General features: G+C 39.6%; 1 long non-coding RNA gene across 1 annotated transcript; it reads left to right on the forward strand.

Annotated features, from left to right (window-relative positions):
* Window positions 1-5: 5 nt before the first annotated feature.
* LOC130709253 (uncharacterized) lies at window positions 6-15,628 on the forward strand. Its single transcript, XR_009009768.1, has 3 exons — window positions 6-375; window positions 12,369-12,487; window positions 14,125-15,628. It is a non-coding gene; the product is annotated as an uncharacterized LOC130709253 (long non-coding RNA).
* Window positions 15,629-16,523: the final 895 nt, after the last annotated feature.

The raw sequence follows: 16,523 nt of genomic DNA on the forward strand, positions 1-16,523 counted from the left end.
AAAGGGCAAAATTGATGGGGTCGGGGCAGACGCTGTCCTCTAGGACGTCGCCGTGCAGGCGCTTCTTCCCAGAAGCCCGTTTATCCCACGTCTTCCCGGTCGCCACCGTCCGAGCTCTTGTTCTGCACGCCCTATGCAGATTGTTCTTGAGAAAAAAAGCCGTGTGCAAGAGGAATAGTTACTTTACGAACACCTTAAGCGAGGAATTTTACTTCTCTGCTAACTTGCGCTCACCGGCTCTCGACCCACCTCTTCTTAAAAAGGCAGGGGGGAAGAAGAAGCGCTGTTTAAGTGGGTTCTAGAAGGCGCCTACCTGCTAACGGGCTTTTCGGTGAACAAGGATCTGTGTTACCCAGTAAGGCTACATGTCTACAGGTATTTACACAGCAGTGTTCATTGCTGCATGGTTTTTAATAGATACTAGTAAGAATCCAGGTAAACTTCCATCAATAGGGAGTAATTACATAAAGTTTAATATGTCCATACTACGAAATACTAGATAACTGTTAAAAGAAATGAAGTAGGTTTATAGAGACATGAGAAACTGACAGGAGGCAGTTGCAGAAAAATGTGTACTTGTGGTTACATTTGTATTTTTATATAAACGTGTACTGGCATATGTGCACGTAGATGCATAGAAAGAGAACTCGGATCACACCAAACAGGACAGTTGTCAACTGGAAAAGAGTATGTGTTGGTGATTAGAAAGTGAATTTTCAAGTTTTATTGTGTCTACTTACATATTTTTAAATCTTTAACAGGGAGAACTTATGAAGGTCTTCTGTAGTCTCAAAAAGGACCAAAAATAACTAACTTAATCAAAGCTAGTAAATGGCCTCTTGAAGAGCATTCCCTGAGGCCCGCGAATCTGCAGTAGGTCAAATATTTGAGTGTCCACTAGGTACCAGGTACCATGCTAGATGCAGATATTATTATGAAAAAACAGACAAGAAAGGTGGATCCCACCCCTATGGTGCTTGCAGTCTTAGTGGGCATTTTAGAAAGGAAAAAAAGAAAGGAAATTTGAAAATAACAGGTAGCATCAGTGCCTCATGGTTGGCAGACATTTTTCCTTTTACTTATGTGTGATCATGAGTTTGACTTTGCTGTATTCCTCACATTTGTGTTAATCACTGTAATTAATCTCCCAGTAGCTCATTATGATACATTGAAATTACAGGTCAGAGCAATTTGAATCTGCATATCCACTAATTATTAAATCAGTGCAAGAGGCAATGTCATGTAATAATCGAAAACACAGCTTCTACAGTCAAATTGTGTAGGTCCAAATCATAGCTCTGCCACTTAGTAGCCATGGGGTTTTAGGCCAAGTAATTTAACCTCTGCTTCAATTTCCTCATTTGTAAAGTGGGAATAATAATAGTAAACTCCTCATAGGTTTGTTATGAGGACTAATTTAGTTCATACATGTAAGAGGCATAGAGCAATGCCAACCACATACTATAGAAATGTTTGCTGTTCTGACTCATCATATCCTTAATTTTAAAAGAAATCTCAGGGATTGCCTGTATTTTTTTTTAACTTTTTATTTTATATTGGAGTATAGTTGATTAACAATGTTGTGATAGTTGCACGTATACAGCAAAGTGACTCAGTTACACATATACAGGTACCTGTTCTTTTTCAAATTCTTTTCCCATCTAGGCCATTACATATTATTGAGCAGAGTCCCTTGTGCTATACAGTAGGTCCTCAGTTGGTTATCCATTTTAAATATAGCAATGTGGACATGTCAGGGATTGCCTGTCTTGAGCTTACATATCTTTAAATCAAATTCCACGCCTAGAATTTACAATTTTATTAGAGAATTACAAGTTAGATACTAAATCTAAAGCACATTCAGCAACTTCCCTGGTGGTCCAGTGGGTAAGACTCCGCGGGGGCCCTGGGTTCAATCCCTGTTTGGGGAACTAGATCCCACATGCATGCCTCAACTAAGAATTCGCATGCTGCAACTAAAGATCCCACATGCCGCAACGGAGAACCCCGTGTGCTGCAGCTAAGACCCAGCACAGCCTAAATAAATAAATAATAAAAATAAATATTAAAAACGGTCCACATCGTAAATAAATAAATAAAGCACATTCGCTATAAACTGAAATGTGCTATCTGAAAGTTATCTATTACAACAGATGTTCTATATTTCCCAGGCCTAGGCTATCAAAGGCAAATAATCATTTTGAAAAATTAAATATCCTTCTTTCTACTTTTTTTCATTCTTAACAGTACTTTCTGAAAGGCAAGTTTGGAACTAGAAGGGGAAGTATTGTGCTATTTTGAGAGCTTCAAAGAACTTTAGAACAGTTGCTTTCAGAACGTGCCTGCCTTCTGGCACCTAGCAATCCTTGCCTTTAAGCCTTATACCCACAACTTAAGTACCAGTTTATTCTGTACCAAAACATAGTGAGTGAGTGTGTGTGTGTGTGTGTGTGTGTGTGTGTGTGTGTGTATAAAACAGTGCTAAGGTCTTGGTGAACTTGTTTCTTAATATACATTTAAAGTATGTTTCCTACAATAGAAAATCTATGGTAATAATTCACTAAAGGCATTTCTCTTAGTAATTTGTCAGAGTCCTATGTGTATCTGTCAAAACGATACCTAATATGGTAATTCATATATTTCTTTACAAAATAATCTCTCACCTGGACAGGAATTTGAGTCTTCCTAAACCTATCATGACAGATCTTTTCTTTGCATTGTCCACACTACTGAGTGAAGTTTCTCAAAACCTATCTGATCAGGGAATGCCCCACTTTAAGTCCATCAGTGAATTCCATTGTCCTTGGCATGGAGTTTACACTTCATAGGATGGAATACAAGGCTTTTTCCAATCTGCAACAGAGACCATATGGCCTGCAAAGCCTAGAATGTTTACTGTCTAGTCCTTTACAGAAAAGATTTGCCAACCCCTGGTCTAGAATCATACAGTTATACAAAGTTTGTTGTGAAAAACAGCAAAGTCTCACCCACCCCCTCCCCTATTTTCCTGTCCCCAAAGGCAACCACTTCTATCTCTTTTAGTTGATTATTTTAATACTTACTTCCATTTCTCTAAATAGCATAATGACAATATTCTTTAATTTTCAACTTTGGGAATTATATATTGTCTTCCCACTATGGGAGATGAGGATGTAACTATCTTTATCCCCTCACCCCACCATCCATATCTCTGCCATCCCACCCTTTTTCCAATATAGTTATATAATAATTTTGGTAGGTCAATATTCAGTGTTATGACTCTATTAACACAACTCATAGTTGAGCCATGTAGTAGACTATGACATTTTTTCCATGCAAAGCTTTTTGTTTTTCCTGGCATAATTATTTTGGTTTTTTTTTAATGTTGTTTGCTTAGTTTTGTTTTTACCAATTCAACCTGAAAGTCTTCCCCAATTGTCTAAATTTCCTCTCAGGATGTTCAGATGCCTGTGGTGCTCCATTAATTTCATCATCCTACAGACGTCTCCTAGAGCTTTCTAGCTCACTACCATCTGGACATTTTTATTTTTATTTTTTTTATTTTTTTATTTTTTAAACTTGGGGGTTTTGGGGGGGTTTTTTTAATTGGTTTTTTTTAAAAGATTCTTGTATTTTATTTATTTATTTATTTATTTATTTATTTATTTATTGGCTGTGTTGGGTCCTCGCCTCCGTGCGAGGGCTTCCTCCAGCCGCAGCAAGCGGGGGCCACTCTTCATCCCGGTGCGCAGGCCTCTCACTATCGCGGCCTCTCTTGTTGCAGAGCACAGGCTCCAGACGCGCAGGCTCAGCAGTTGTGGCTCACGGGCCCAGTTGCTCCGCGGCATGTGGGATCCTCCCAGACCAGGGCTCGAACCCGTGTCCCCCGCATTAGCAGGCAGACTCCCAACCACTGTGCCACCAGGGAAGCCCTGGACATTTTTATTAAGTTCAATATTCATTAAATTTTTTTCTTTGACACAGTAATTATTTTTATTGTGCTTTTGAATGTGTTTTTAAATTTCCAAATGCATGGGGATTTTTGATTTATCATTCAAAATGATATCTAACTCAATTTCATATGGTCACAGATGATGGTCTGTGTGATATCGATTCTTTCAAATATTATGAGACTTCCTTTCTATCCTAATTTGTAGCCTTATAAGTGGTGAAATGAGAAAATGGATGTGAGCCTGAAAAAAAAGAGGTGTTCTTTAAGTATTGAATGCAGAGTACTATGTTCATCAAATCAAACTTCTTAGTTAGAGATACAATGAAGTTTTGTTTCAGCCTCCTGATTATTCCAAAAATCTGCCATTCAGCTGGGTTTTTGTATTCCTATACTCATGGATGACCAATGATTATGGGATCATGTAGGTTACCATCACACCTGATTCTGTGAATCCCAGATTGCACTGAGCACTTCAGCCCTGTGCCCCCATATTATTTACTTTGAAATTGTATGTTTGTATAATTGTATCCCCTGTTAGGCTATGTACTAGTTTCCTATCATGGCTGTAACAAGTTGCCACAAACTCAGTGGCTTAAAACAGCACAGATTTATTATCTTACAGTTGGGTAGATCAGAAGTCCGACATGAATCTCACCGTGCTAAAATCAAGGTCTTGGCCGGGCTGGTCCCTCCTGGAGACACTGAGGGGAGAATCCACTTTCCTGCCTTTTTTGGCTTCCATGCATTATTCCAGTCTCTAGCTTCTGCCATCACATCTACTAGTGACACTGATTCTCCTGACTTCCTCTTATAAGGACCCTTGCAATTACACTGGGCCCATGCAGACAATCCACGATAATCTCCCTTTCTCAAGAACCTTAACTTAATCACATCCACAGAGTCCCTTTAAACAGGTAAGGTAACATAATCATAGGTTATCATAAACATAGGTTTGGAAATTAGGACATAGACATATTTGGGAGTCTATTATTCACGTCTGTACATATAGTACATCTTTTCTGATAATTCCAATATCTGGATTTATCTGTATGTCTCTACTCTGTTGTTTGGTATGTGTGTGGGTTTTTCCCCCCCCCCCTCTTGGTTTTCCACCATTTGGTCTTGTTTCCTGATAAGCCTGATAAATTTTTTAGTGCATCCTGGTCTTTAAGTATGAAAAATTACAGAGATAAGTTGAGGATCTGAATGGTGTTATCTTCCTCCAGAGGGGATTACTATCTCTTCTGGAAGGTTATTAGAGTAGGGGCAGACTACTTTAACCTAGTCTAGGACTTTTCTGATTCCAAGCTGGGTTTTTGTCTTTGTGAGGGCTGGTCTATTTCTGTATCATCTTAATCCTAGGATGTAGCTCTGCAGGGGTGCTGGGCAAGTCCTGCCAAACCTCTGCTCAGCTTTTCAACCTCACAGCTGCTGCTTTCTGGTACTTACAAATCAGCAGATGCCTTGAGGTTCACCGCCCTGGACCTTCTCTCCTGAATCTCGATTTCTCAAATCCTCACCTACCTAGGTCTCCAATGCCTTCAAAAAGATTTTTAGCGACAAAAGCAAAAATGGACAGATGAGACTACACCAAACTTAAAAGCCTCTGCACATTAAAGGAAACAATCAACAGAGTTAAAAGGCAACTTATGGAATGGGAGAAAATAATTGCAAATCATCTATCTGATAAGGGGTTAATATCCAGTATATACAAAGAGCTGCTACAATTCTACCATTAAAAAAAAAAAAAGTAACCAGATTAAAACATAGGCAAAAGACCTGAATAAGCACTTCACAAAAAAGGTACACAAATGGCCAACAAGCATGTGAAAAGATGCTCAACATCACTAATCATTAGAGCAGTGTAAATCAAAACCACAATTAGGTATCACCTTACATTCATTAGGATGGCAACTATAAAAAAATTTAAATAAACACAGAAAATAACAAGTGTTGATGAGAATGTGGAGATATTGGAATCCTTATAAACTGCTGGAGGGAATGTAAGATGGTGCAGCCTCTATGGAAAACATTATGGAGGTTCCTTTAAAAAACTAAAATTAGAATTACCATATAATCCATTTCTGGGTATGTATCAAAAAGAATTGAAAGCAAGATTTTGAAGAGATATTTGCACACCCATGTTCAGAGCACATTATTCACAATAGCCAAGAGATGAAGCTGCCCAAATGTCTATCTACAGATAAATGGATAAAGAAAATGTGGTACACACATACAGTGGAATACTATTCAGCTTTTAAAAAAGGGACTTCCCTGGTGGTGCAGTTGTTAAGAATCTGCCTGCCAATGCAGGGGACACGGGTTCAATCCCTGGTCCAGGAAGATCCCACATGCTGCGGAGCAACTAAGCCCATGCGCCACAACTACTGAGCCTGCACTCTAGAGCCCACAAGCCACAACTACTGAGCCTGCACGCCACAACTACTGAAGCCTGCGCACCTAGAGCCCATGCTCCGCAACAAGAGAAGCCACCGCAATGAGAAGCCCGCACACCGCAACGAAGAGTAGCCCCCACACCGCAACAAAGAGTAGCCCCCGCTCTCCGCAACTAGAGGAAGCCTGTGCACAACAACAAAGACCCAACACAGTCCAAAATAAATAAATAAATAAAAATAAAAAGAGGGAAATTTTGCCACATGCTACCACAGTGGATGAGCCTTGAGGACATTATGCTGAGTGAAATAAGCCAGTAACAGAAGGACAAATACTATATGATTCTACCTATGAGATATCTAGAGTAGTCAAAATCATGGAAAAGGAAGTAGAATGGTGGTTGCCAGGGGCTGAGGGAAAGAGAAAATGGGGAGCTGTGCTATGGAGTATAGAGTTTCAGCTTTGCGAGATGAAAAAATTCTAGAGATCTGTTACACAGCAATGTGAATATAGTTAACACTGCTAAACTGTATACTTAAGAACGTAAATTTTATGTTATGTGCTTTTTACCACAATTAAAAATTCTCCCCCCAGAAAGATTTTAAAATATATTTTACCAGCTCTTCTAGTTGTTCTCAGCAAGAGGGTTGTTCTGATATAAGCTAGGCAGTCATAGCCAGAAGCCATGAAGGCTTTTCTATTTTTGTTTTTAATAAAGTTGCTTACTTCCCTGTTTCCATTCTTTTCCCCCTCTAGCTAATTCTTGACTTAGTAGTCAGAGCTTGATTTTTAAAATATAATCAGAGTATTCTACTCCTTTGTTTAAAAAACTATCAGTGGCTTCCAATTGTGCCTACAATAAAATACAGCATCTATAGGAAAAACCTGTCTACCTCGCCAGCATCCTCTTCAGGCTCTTTCTTTTTCACTCATTATGATCCAGCCACATTGGTCTTTTAGTTCCTCCAACAAACTGAGCTCTTTTTCACATGAAGGCCTGTACACATACTGTGCCCTCTTTTTGCCTGGAAAGTTCTACCCCCCACTGGATATCTTCCAGTTATCTTGATATCTAAGATTAAATATCACTTCCTTAGTGAGGACATCCCTGACTACACAAGCCCAAATAGGTACTTCTATTATATGAAATTCACTGTATACTTCTTTCCTTTGTAGCTCTCGTCAAAACTTTGGATCATTTATTTGGGGGTTAGTTGCTTAATCATTGCTTATCTCTCCCACTAGATTATAAACTCTATAAACATCCATGTCTCTTTGATACAGTTCAATGCCAAGTATAGTGCTTGGTATACTATATATATTTATATATATTTGTTGAAAGAATAAACCAATAATTATTTTTTCAATTGCTCTATAATACTCATTTTACAGGAAAATTATTTCCTCTTAGTCAGGAGGTGGCACTGTTGGTTAAAGAATGTGTAAGTGTAAAAAAAAAAAAATCACTTAAAAGTGGCTTTTTAAATTAGTCATTTCTTCCACCAGTATTTAATCAGGACCTTGTCTGTTTGATACACCATAGTGACTAAAATCTTCCAAAGAACCCAGTTGTCTGATAAGATATATTATTAAGATAATTTTAGTTAGGGATTGGCAAAGTACAGTCAGCAGATCCACTATCTGCTTTTGTAAATAAAGTTTTTTTGGAGCACAGTCATGCCCATTTATTTGCATTTTTGTCTATGGCTGCTTCACAATACAATGGCAGGGTTGAGTGGTTGCAACAGTGACCATAACGCCCACAAGCCTAAAATATCTATCTGGCCCTTTAAGAAAAAGTTTGCCAACTCTTGTTTTAACTCCAAAAGAGCAAAATGAACAATATACATATACACACATACATATATATGTTTTTCTACATAAGTTTTAGTTTACAAAGTGGGTTGAAATAACCTAATTAAAAAAAATAACTACCTTAGAAAAATCTTATAATCAACATATTAAAGTAATCCACAAAGATACTTCTATGTCCTCAAGAGGCACTGGTGGCAGCCTAAAGCAGTCACGTGAACCCACGTGCAGCTAATAACAAAGAAAAGTAGACAAAATATAATAAAGATAACTTTTTAAAGATCTGAAAGACAATGAATTTAGGCAGAAACCACAGAATTTACTCAGCAACTGGTGATAATTATGAATCTGTGGCTTTTTACCTGACAGTGTCCCTCACCCCTTCAAATACAGGAGTGAAACACTGCAGTCTTTTTTTTTATATGTATATATGTTTATTTATTTATTTTTGGCTGCGTTGGGTCTTCGTTGCTGCATGCGGGCTTTCTCTAGTTGCAGCGAGCAGGGGCTACTCTTCCTTTTGGTGCGCGGGCTTCTCATTGCGGTGACTTCTCTTATTATGGAGCATTGGCTCTAGGCACGCAGGCTTCAGTAGTTATGGCATGCGGGCTCAGTAGTTGTGGCTCACGGGCTCTAGAGCGCAGGCTTGGCAGTTGTGGTGCATGGGCTTAGCTGCTCCACAGCATGTGGGATCTTCCCGGACCAGGGATCGAACCCGTGTCCCCTGCATTGGCAGGAGGATTCTTAACCACTGCGTCACCAGGGAAGTCCCAACACTGAAGTCTTATTGGCTCAAGGTGGTAGCAAACTAAGTTCAGGGTTGTTAGAAGAGAACCTGCAAACTTGGAAGGGAGTCCTGAAACAAAGGACCCACAGAAGGGAAAAGATCCAAAATCCGAGTAACAACTCTGCCAAAATCCCTGGCTGCATTCAACTACATGCCCAGGCCTGCTGAAATATTGCAATAGCAGTCAGGAGTCCTTGGAAAACAATAGCACTGGGTGAGAGGTGTGTTTGCTGCCCTCTGACAACCTATATTCCCCAACAGATGTGCACCTCAGGCAGCAAAAGCTGAAGCCCTGTGGGTTTAAGATAGCAGAGAACAGAGACAGGGCTAGCAGAGAGAGTAACTTGACATTTAGAAGGGAAAAACTGATCATTAGGGGAGCAGTGAAGAGGGTGAACCCCATAATCTGAGCAAAAACATTGGCCAAATCTTTGTTTAAATGGAGAACTAAGCAGAAACATAAGCTACTACACTCTACAGGGTTTGAGTCCAGGCAAATTTACTTCTTTCTAAATTAAAGCCATGATAATTTTCTTAAGAATGTAACAGAATCCAGAATGTCAGTGAATTTACTTTTTTTTTTACAAGTGGTAAGTTTTAACTGACTAAAATCTGACAGAATTAGAAAGAAGAAATAGATAAAATATTTATAGTTGGAAATTTTAACATGTCTCTCTCAGTATTGATATAACAAGTAGACAGGATATAGAACTGAACAATACTCTCAACCAGCTTGTCTTAATTGATATTTATAAAACATTTCACCCAAAACAGCAAAAGAGACATTTTTTTCAAGTATACAAGGAATACCCAGCAAGACAGGCCACATGCTAGGCCATAAAACAAGTCTCAGTACATTTAAATGGATTGAAATGTTACAGTTATATTCTCTGACCACAATGGAAAATTTCTAAATATTAGCATGAATCTCAAGGGCATTATGCTGAATGAAGAAAACCAGTCTAATAACTTACATACTACATGAGTCCATTTATTTGACATTCTTGAAAAGATAAAACAACAGGGATAGAGAACATGTCAGTGGTTATCAGGGTTCAGGGGTGGTGGTAGACATGACTACAAAGGGATAGGGCAAGAATTTGGGGGTGTGGTGTTAGGGGAATGGAACTATTCTGTATCCTGATTGTGGTGTTCCTTATACAAAATCTATACATATGCTAAAACTTATAGAACTGTATACCAAAAATGAAGTCAATTTTACTGTATGTTAATTTTAAAACGTAGTGGTGGGACTGGCCTTCTTGTGCATCTGGTTCTATTATTCAAATGATGTCAGGTCTTGACTTTTCACTGTTTCTCTTCCATCTCTTGCAGTTTTTGCTACATTCTTTAGGTTGCATATGCTAGCCCTTGGCAACTTCAGGCTCATATCGACACAATGTCACATCTAGCAAAGGAGAGATAAAGAGCATGCTTAACTGATAGCTCAAAGAGAAGTCCCAGAATTAAGTCTTGTAGGCCTTGATTAGCCTTACTAGGATACTTTGCACATTTTTGAACCAATCATTGTAATTAAGAGGGTGAGAGGGACGCCCTGATTGGCTTAGTGTAGATCATGTGCTCCACCCCTGGCTCCAAGGGGGTTTATGGGGAGAGGTAACTTCATAGAAACCACATGGCCTAAGACAGGAGGAGAAACAGATCCTCAGATGAAAACCAGAGTACTGTTATCCCAAGATGTGGGCTTAGATGGTGGGAGGCAAAAGCATTACATGGTCATTACATTAAACAGCCATTTGGTCGTTTGCAGTCAAGCAGATCACACTGTCACTATTTGCCAGGTACTAGAGCAAATAATTATTTGATTATTACAGTAGGGTGATTTTTTTTTCTAAAAAGATCACCATTTCAAAATTCCTTTTAGAACAATTTCATTATTTAGATGCTTCTTATGTTTAGGCTCCAGGATGAAAGAGCTTCTAAGATTTTAATAATTTATTACAGGTTCCCAAAGGAATTGTGCAATGAACTGTTTTCTCTAATCAAAATGAAGATTATCAAAAGAGAGAAAAAACTGAGGGGGGAAATTTGAAAGGTGATCAGTTTGAAGGGTGATGATTTAAACAAGAAATTCTCTTGGCAGGAATATGGTTTGGAGGACCTCAGGAGTGTGAGGGAAAGATTTCTCTATCACCAAAGTTTGAGATTCACAATGGTGTTAGGTGTATCCCTCATGATTTTTCTGTAGTCAGCTAGATATCTCCACAGGAACTTCCCACAGGCATCTTATCCAATTCAATTTGTCTACAAGTGAACTCATGAGCTTCCACTCCAAAACCTGCTTCTCATCCTGTGTGCAATCCATGTCTTAGTAAATGGTTTCATTTCCCACAGAAGCCCACTGTGGAGATGCTCTTCTATTTCTCATTCTCCCTCCATCTGTCAGTCACAGGGTTCAGTTGACTTTAACAATGTCTTTCAAATTGATCCCTTTTGTCCTGCCCACTGTAATGGGGATGACTTGTTTGGCCTATTACAGTTTCTCCTAAATGGCCTCCGGTGTCACTTACCACCTTCCATACTGTTAAGAAAAGCATTTTCCTAAAATGCAATGGAATTTCCTCCCTGCATTGCTTAACTATGCTTCAGTGAGGAAAAAGACCCAGATGTTGAGTAGTTATCCTTGAACTGTGGGATTGATGATTTGATGTTTTTGTTCTTATACATTTTGGCATTTTACAATCTTTAGTAATGAGCGGAAGAAAAAGATTCAGTGCTTTCCGCCACCTACTTAGCATGGTATACAGGCTCTATGAGACCCCACACCACCTCTCCATCTTGGCCTACTCCCCCTGACTCCAGTGAATACTCTTTGTAGACCAGTGGCTTACAAAATGAGCTTAACAAAGTCTCTTCCTGGAAGTGCCTTGGAGGTCACAGCAGGGGATTAAGGGCTCTCCTTCACTCAGAGGATCTCCTTGCCCCTGCCTTTTATTTCTTAATGTATTGGGCTTTTTCATGATATTTCCTTTAAAAAATGTATTTTGCTTCTAATTAAAGGTTTAAAAGTGGTTATCCCAGTTACCATCAAGAAAGCATTTTCTGATCTTACCGTGCTCTTTCTCTCCTTCATAACTTTTACTTGCTGTTTCTTGTACCTCTGATGCTGTTTCCACCTTTATCTTTTGGTAAACTCTTCCCCTTCAAAACTTACCTTTTAGAGTGGGGGCGGTCAGAGTGGGCAGGGTGGTAAATCTTTTGTGAAATCCTCCCTTATGATGTGAAACTGAGCTGGTCACTCCTTTCTCTGTTCCTCAGCCTCTATCCAGTCACTAGATTCATTTATTTCTGTGTTCCGTAAACATGCATTCCATGTGTCAAGAACTATGCTGAGTACTGGGGTGCAAGGTTGATCAGCACACTGGCTAGCCCTTAGGTCCTCCTGCTTTGTGTTTCCATAAAACTCTGTTTCATCTTTTATAGCACTGATCACACTTCGCTTATTTGCCATTCCCTGCTGGACCATAAGCAGCATGAGGGAAGCGAATCCTCTGTCTCGTCATCTCTCCACGCCCACCATCCACCACAGAGCCTAGAACATGGTAGGTGCTCAAAAATGATTTATTGAACACTTGTCCTTAAATTCGACACAAGTTGGTGGGGGCAGACCTGATGGAACAATATATTATTTATTTATTGCACAGAGATTACTGGTGGGAATATGAAAGCGGTGGTGGTCATTTCTACCTTAGCAGTTCTCATATGATACAGTTTATTTCTTTGGGCCATTTTACTTGCTGTCCCTGAAGGCTTTTGATTGAATGCAGGAAAATAAACAATTACAGAGGTTCTAGATGATCTTATCTTTCTACAGAAAAAATTGACCTTATTTTTTGGCAGGCAACTAAAGTAGGGCAGATCAGTTCATTACAGTGAGGGCTGAGCTCATGTGAGGCTGGGCTGCAGTCTTACAGCAGTTGCTCTACCTCTAGATTGCACTCGGTGGATGCCTTCCAAGAGTATCAGTTGAGAGGGATGAGATGTTTCCTGGATTACCTCCTTCTGGCAGATGTTCAGCTCCAACTTCTGGGTACTGGAAACTCTACTTTGCTTTTTAGCCATTTTCTGCTTGTTTCTATAGCCTCTAATCCATGTATCTTAAGAATCAGCACATACCTCAAACTGAAATCAAGTGTCAGGGGACTCCCCTGGTGGCACAGTGGTTAAGAATCCACCTGCCAATGCAGGGGACACGGGTTCGATCCCTGGTTCGAGAAGATCCCATATGCCACAGAGCAACTAAGCCCGTGCACCACAACTACTGAGCCTGCGCTCTAGAGCCCGCAAACCACAACTACTGCACCCACGCGCCACAACTACTGAAGCCCATGTGCCCTAGAGCCTGCGCACTGCAACTACTGATCCCGTGTGCTCTAGGGCCTGCGTGCCACAACTACTGAGCCCGCGTGCCACAACTGCTGAGTCCACACACCACAACTACTGAAGCCCACGCACTCTAGGGCCCGCATGCCACAACTACTGAGCCTGCGTGCTGCAACTACTGAAGCCCATGCGCCTAGAGCCCATGCTATGCAAGAAGAGAAGCCACCGCAATGAGAAGTCCGTGCACCACAACGAAGAGTAGCCTCCGCTCGCTGCAACTAGAGAAAGCCTGCACTCAGCAACGAAGACCCAATGCAGCCAAAAAAAAAATAAGCAGAAATCAAGTGAGTGTCAGGAGCTAAGTTCACCTCTGTATCTCCCTTATTGCCAAGACCTTGGCTCAAGTCCTGGCTGCTCAAACTCCATTTGTTCTCTGTACCGCCATGAGATTGCTGAAATCTGCTGGTTGCTCTGCCTTTTGGCCTCTACTCCATTTCTTCCTGTTGTAGATTCCTCGGCCAGCGCTCTCAAGTATTTGTTTTATCATGAAATTATTTTCACTTAACAATAATCAAACATTAATAATAATACAGGTTCAAGAGTGTGTTAATTAAAATGAGAATTTATAAAGAAACACCATTCTAAAAATGAATAACATAGAGTATTCAGCAGAACAAATTCAAATTCAAAATAAATAAATAAACACAGCTATGTTTCCAAATAGCAAAAATGGCTGCACATCAGTTTGAGTCAAAAAAGCAACCAAACAAAAGAAGAGTATGAAAACTCCTAGAATTTTATTCTAAAATCCTGAAGTTGACTATGAAAGTAAAATTTTTCTATGTTTATAAATTAGGGCTTCCCTGGTGGTGCAGTGGTTAAGAATCCGCCTGCCAGTGCAGGGGACACGGGTTTGATCCCTGGTCCAGGAAGATCCCACATGCCACGGAGCAACTAAGCCCATGCACCACAACTACTGAGCCTGCGCTCTAGAGCCCGTGTGCCACAACTGCTGAAGCCCACGCGCCTAGAGCCTGTGTCCTGCAACAAGAGAAGCCATGACAATGAGAAGCCCGCGCACCCCAACGAAGAGTAGCCCCGGCTCGCTGCAACTAGAGAAAGCCCACACACAGCAACGAAGACCCAACTCAGCCAAAAATAGAAACAAATAAATAAATTTATATTTTAAAAAAGTTTATAAATTATATGACTTGCAGTTTCATAAAATTCTGAATGAATGTTCTATCTAGGACAAAATAGATCCCTGAGCAACATATCATATTTGAACAAGGCCTCTGAATGTCACAGATATCAGTCACAAAAGTAAACACTTATCCATGGCAGACTGAGTAAAGATTTCAGTGTGATATTCTAGAAGCTCAAGACTATAAATCACTTTTACTATACACAGCTCTACACACAGAGTTTTTTGTGGGAATTCTTGGGTTTCCACTTCACACATCATCTATCACCTAATGTGTGAAATCAATTCAGACATTTGCAAAAAGTTGTACAAGTTACTGTATTTACAAAAATGGCACAAAAGTGAATTCAACAGTCTATGCATGTACATACTTCATTCACATCTTCAACAAAAACAAAAAGATATTCTAACACTACAGAAGTGAAAAACACTAGGTACCATGGGCTCTCTTACGTAAGCATTAGGGTCACACAAGGTTACACCAGAATAGGCAAATATTGCCCAGAAAAAATTCTATTTTTAAAAATGAAACAAGTTTAAGGCAAATCAAGTTCAACTACAGGGACACAAGTCTTTCATATCTGCCTGAAATATGTGATGTCTTCTAATTTGTGGTCTTAAACTTCTGTTTTACAAAATCCAAAAAGAAAAAGACAGAGGAAAGTAACAATAGAGATTATATGAAATAAGAAAAATATTAAAAGTTTAAAATTAAGTGAGGAAACCCAAAACATTAAAATCATAAAATTTGCTTATTACTTGTTAGAACTAGTTTTACACTAGAAAATATGAAATATATACAGTTGTTTTCAGAAAATTACTTTATACTGCTCTGATGTGTCTTTTTCATTGGTGCATTGTTTAATCCAAAAATTATACACATTCAAATTTTAAGATTATACCCCTTCAAGAAACAGCACATCTCACTGCTACCTACAAAGCTGTCCCAATGACATAGTGTATGAAAGGAAACAAATAGCTGAGAAGTAATATATTAAGAAGAAATAATAAAAATGAGAAGATTCCCAATTCAGTTCTTTTACTCAGCCAGACAATTCACTAGCCACAGCAATGGTCTCTGTTTGGAAGGTCCCGTCGAGTAGGAGACATGGTCCCTAGACACCTATGTCTCATCTGAGGCTGCAGTAGAAGTTGCTTGATCTTCAGCGGGGAGGGGCAAGATAGAGGCAGGGGATTAAGAGGTACAAACCACTGTGTACAAAATAAACTACAAGCATATATTGTACGACACAGGGAATGTAGCCAGTATTTTATAATAACTATAAATGGAGTGTAACCTTTAAAAATTGTGAATCACTTTGTTGTACACCTGAAACATATAATATTGTATATCAACTATACCTTGATAATAATAATAATAATAAAAGAAATTGCTTGATTTTCATTTTTGTTTTATCCATGTTGTAATTCTCAGAATTTTTTAAAAGGCTTTTTTGCAACTATTTCCTCAAGAGCTCTGCCCCCGGACTTTCATCTCTGATGAGGATAGCTCGTTTTCAACTTTGCTTCTTCATTTTTCTCTAGACTAGGCACTTTTTCTCTCATTTCCTTCATCTCAGCAAAGATGTCTTGGGAATGTCTGCAGATACAGGGCTCCCTCATACACCTGACACTGGGAAAAGCAAAGAACATGCCATCTCTTCCAGTGACTTCCCCTATCATTATTTAGAAGTGTATTTCATAATTTCCAAAGAAGTGGCGATTACAGAAATTATCTTCTTGTTATTGATTTCTAGCTCCATTCCACTATAGCCAGAGTCAAACTCTATGATTTACATTCTTTATAGGCTAGCATATGGTGAATTTTTGAAAATGCTTTGTATGTATTAAAAAAGAATGTGAGGCATCTCTCTCGAGTGGTGAATCCTCTGGTTATTGCTGCCATCCTGGCCTTGGCGGTGCTGATTTCGAGACCCTCCGGAGCAGAGTTCTGTGTGGGGGGATGTGTCGGAGTCCCTGGCTTGGCGCCCCGTGCTCTCAGGCCTCTGCGGGCCTCAGAGGGGCTCGATGGTTGGGAATGGGGCTGGCAG

This window comes from Balaenoptera acutorostrata, chromosome 11 (genome assembly GCF_949987535.1).
Source record: "Balaenoptera acutorostrata chromosome 11, mBalAcu1.1, whole genome shotgun sequence".
NCBI lineage: Eukaryota > Metazoa > Chordata > Mammalia > Artiodactyla > Balaenopteridae > Balaenoptera > Balaenoptera acutorostrata.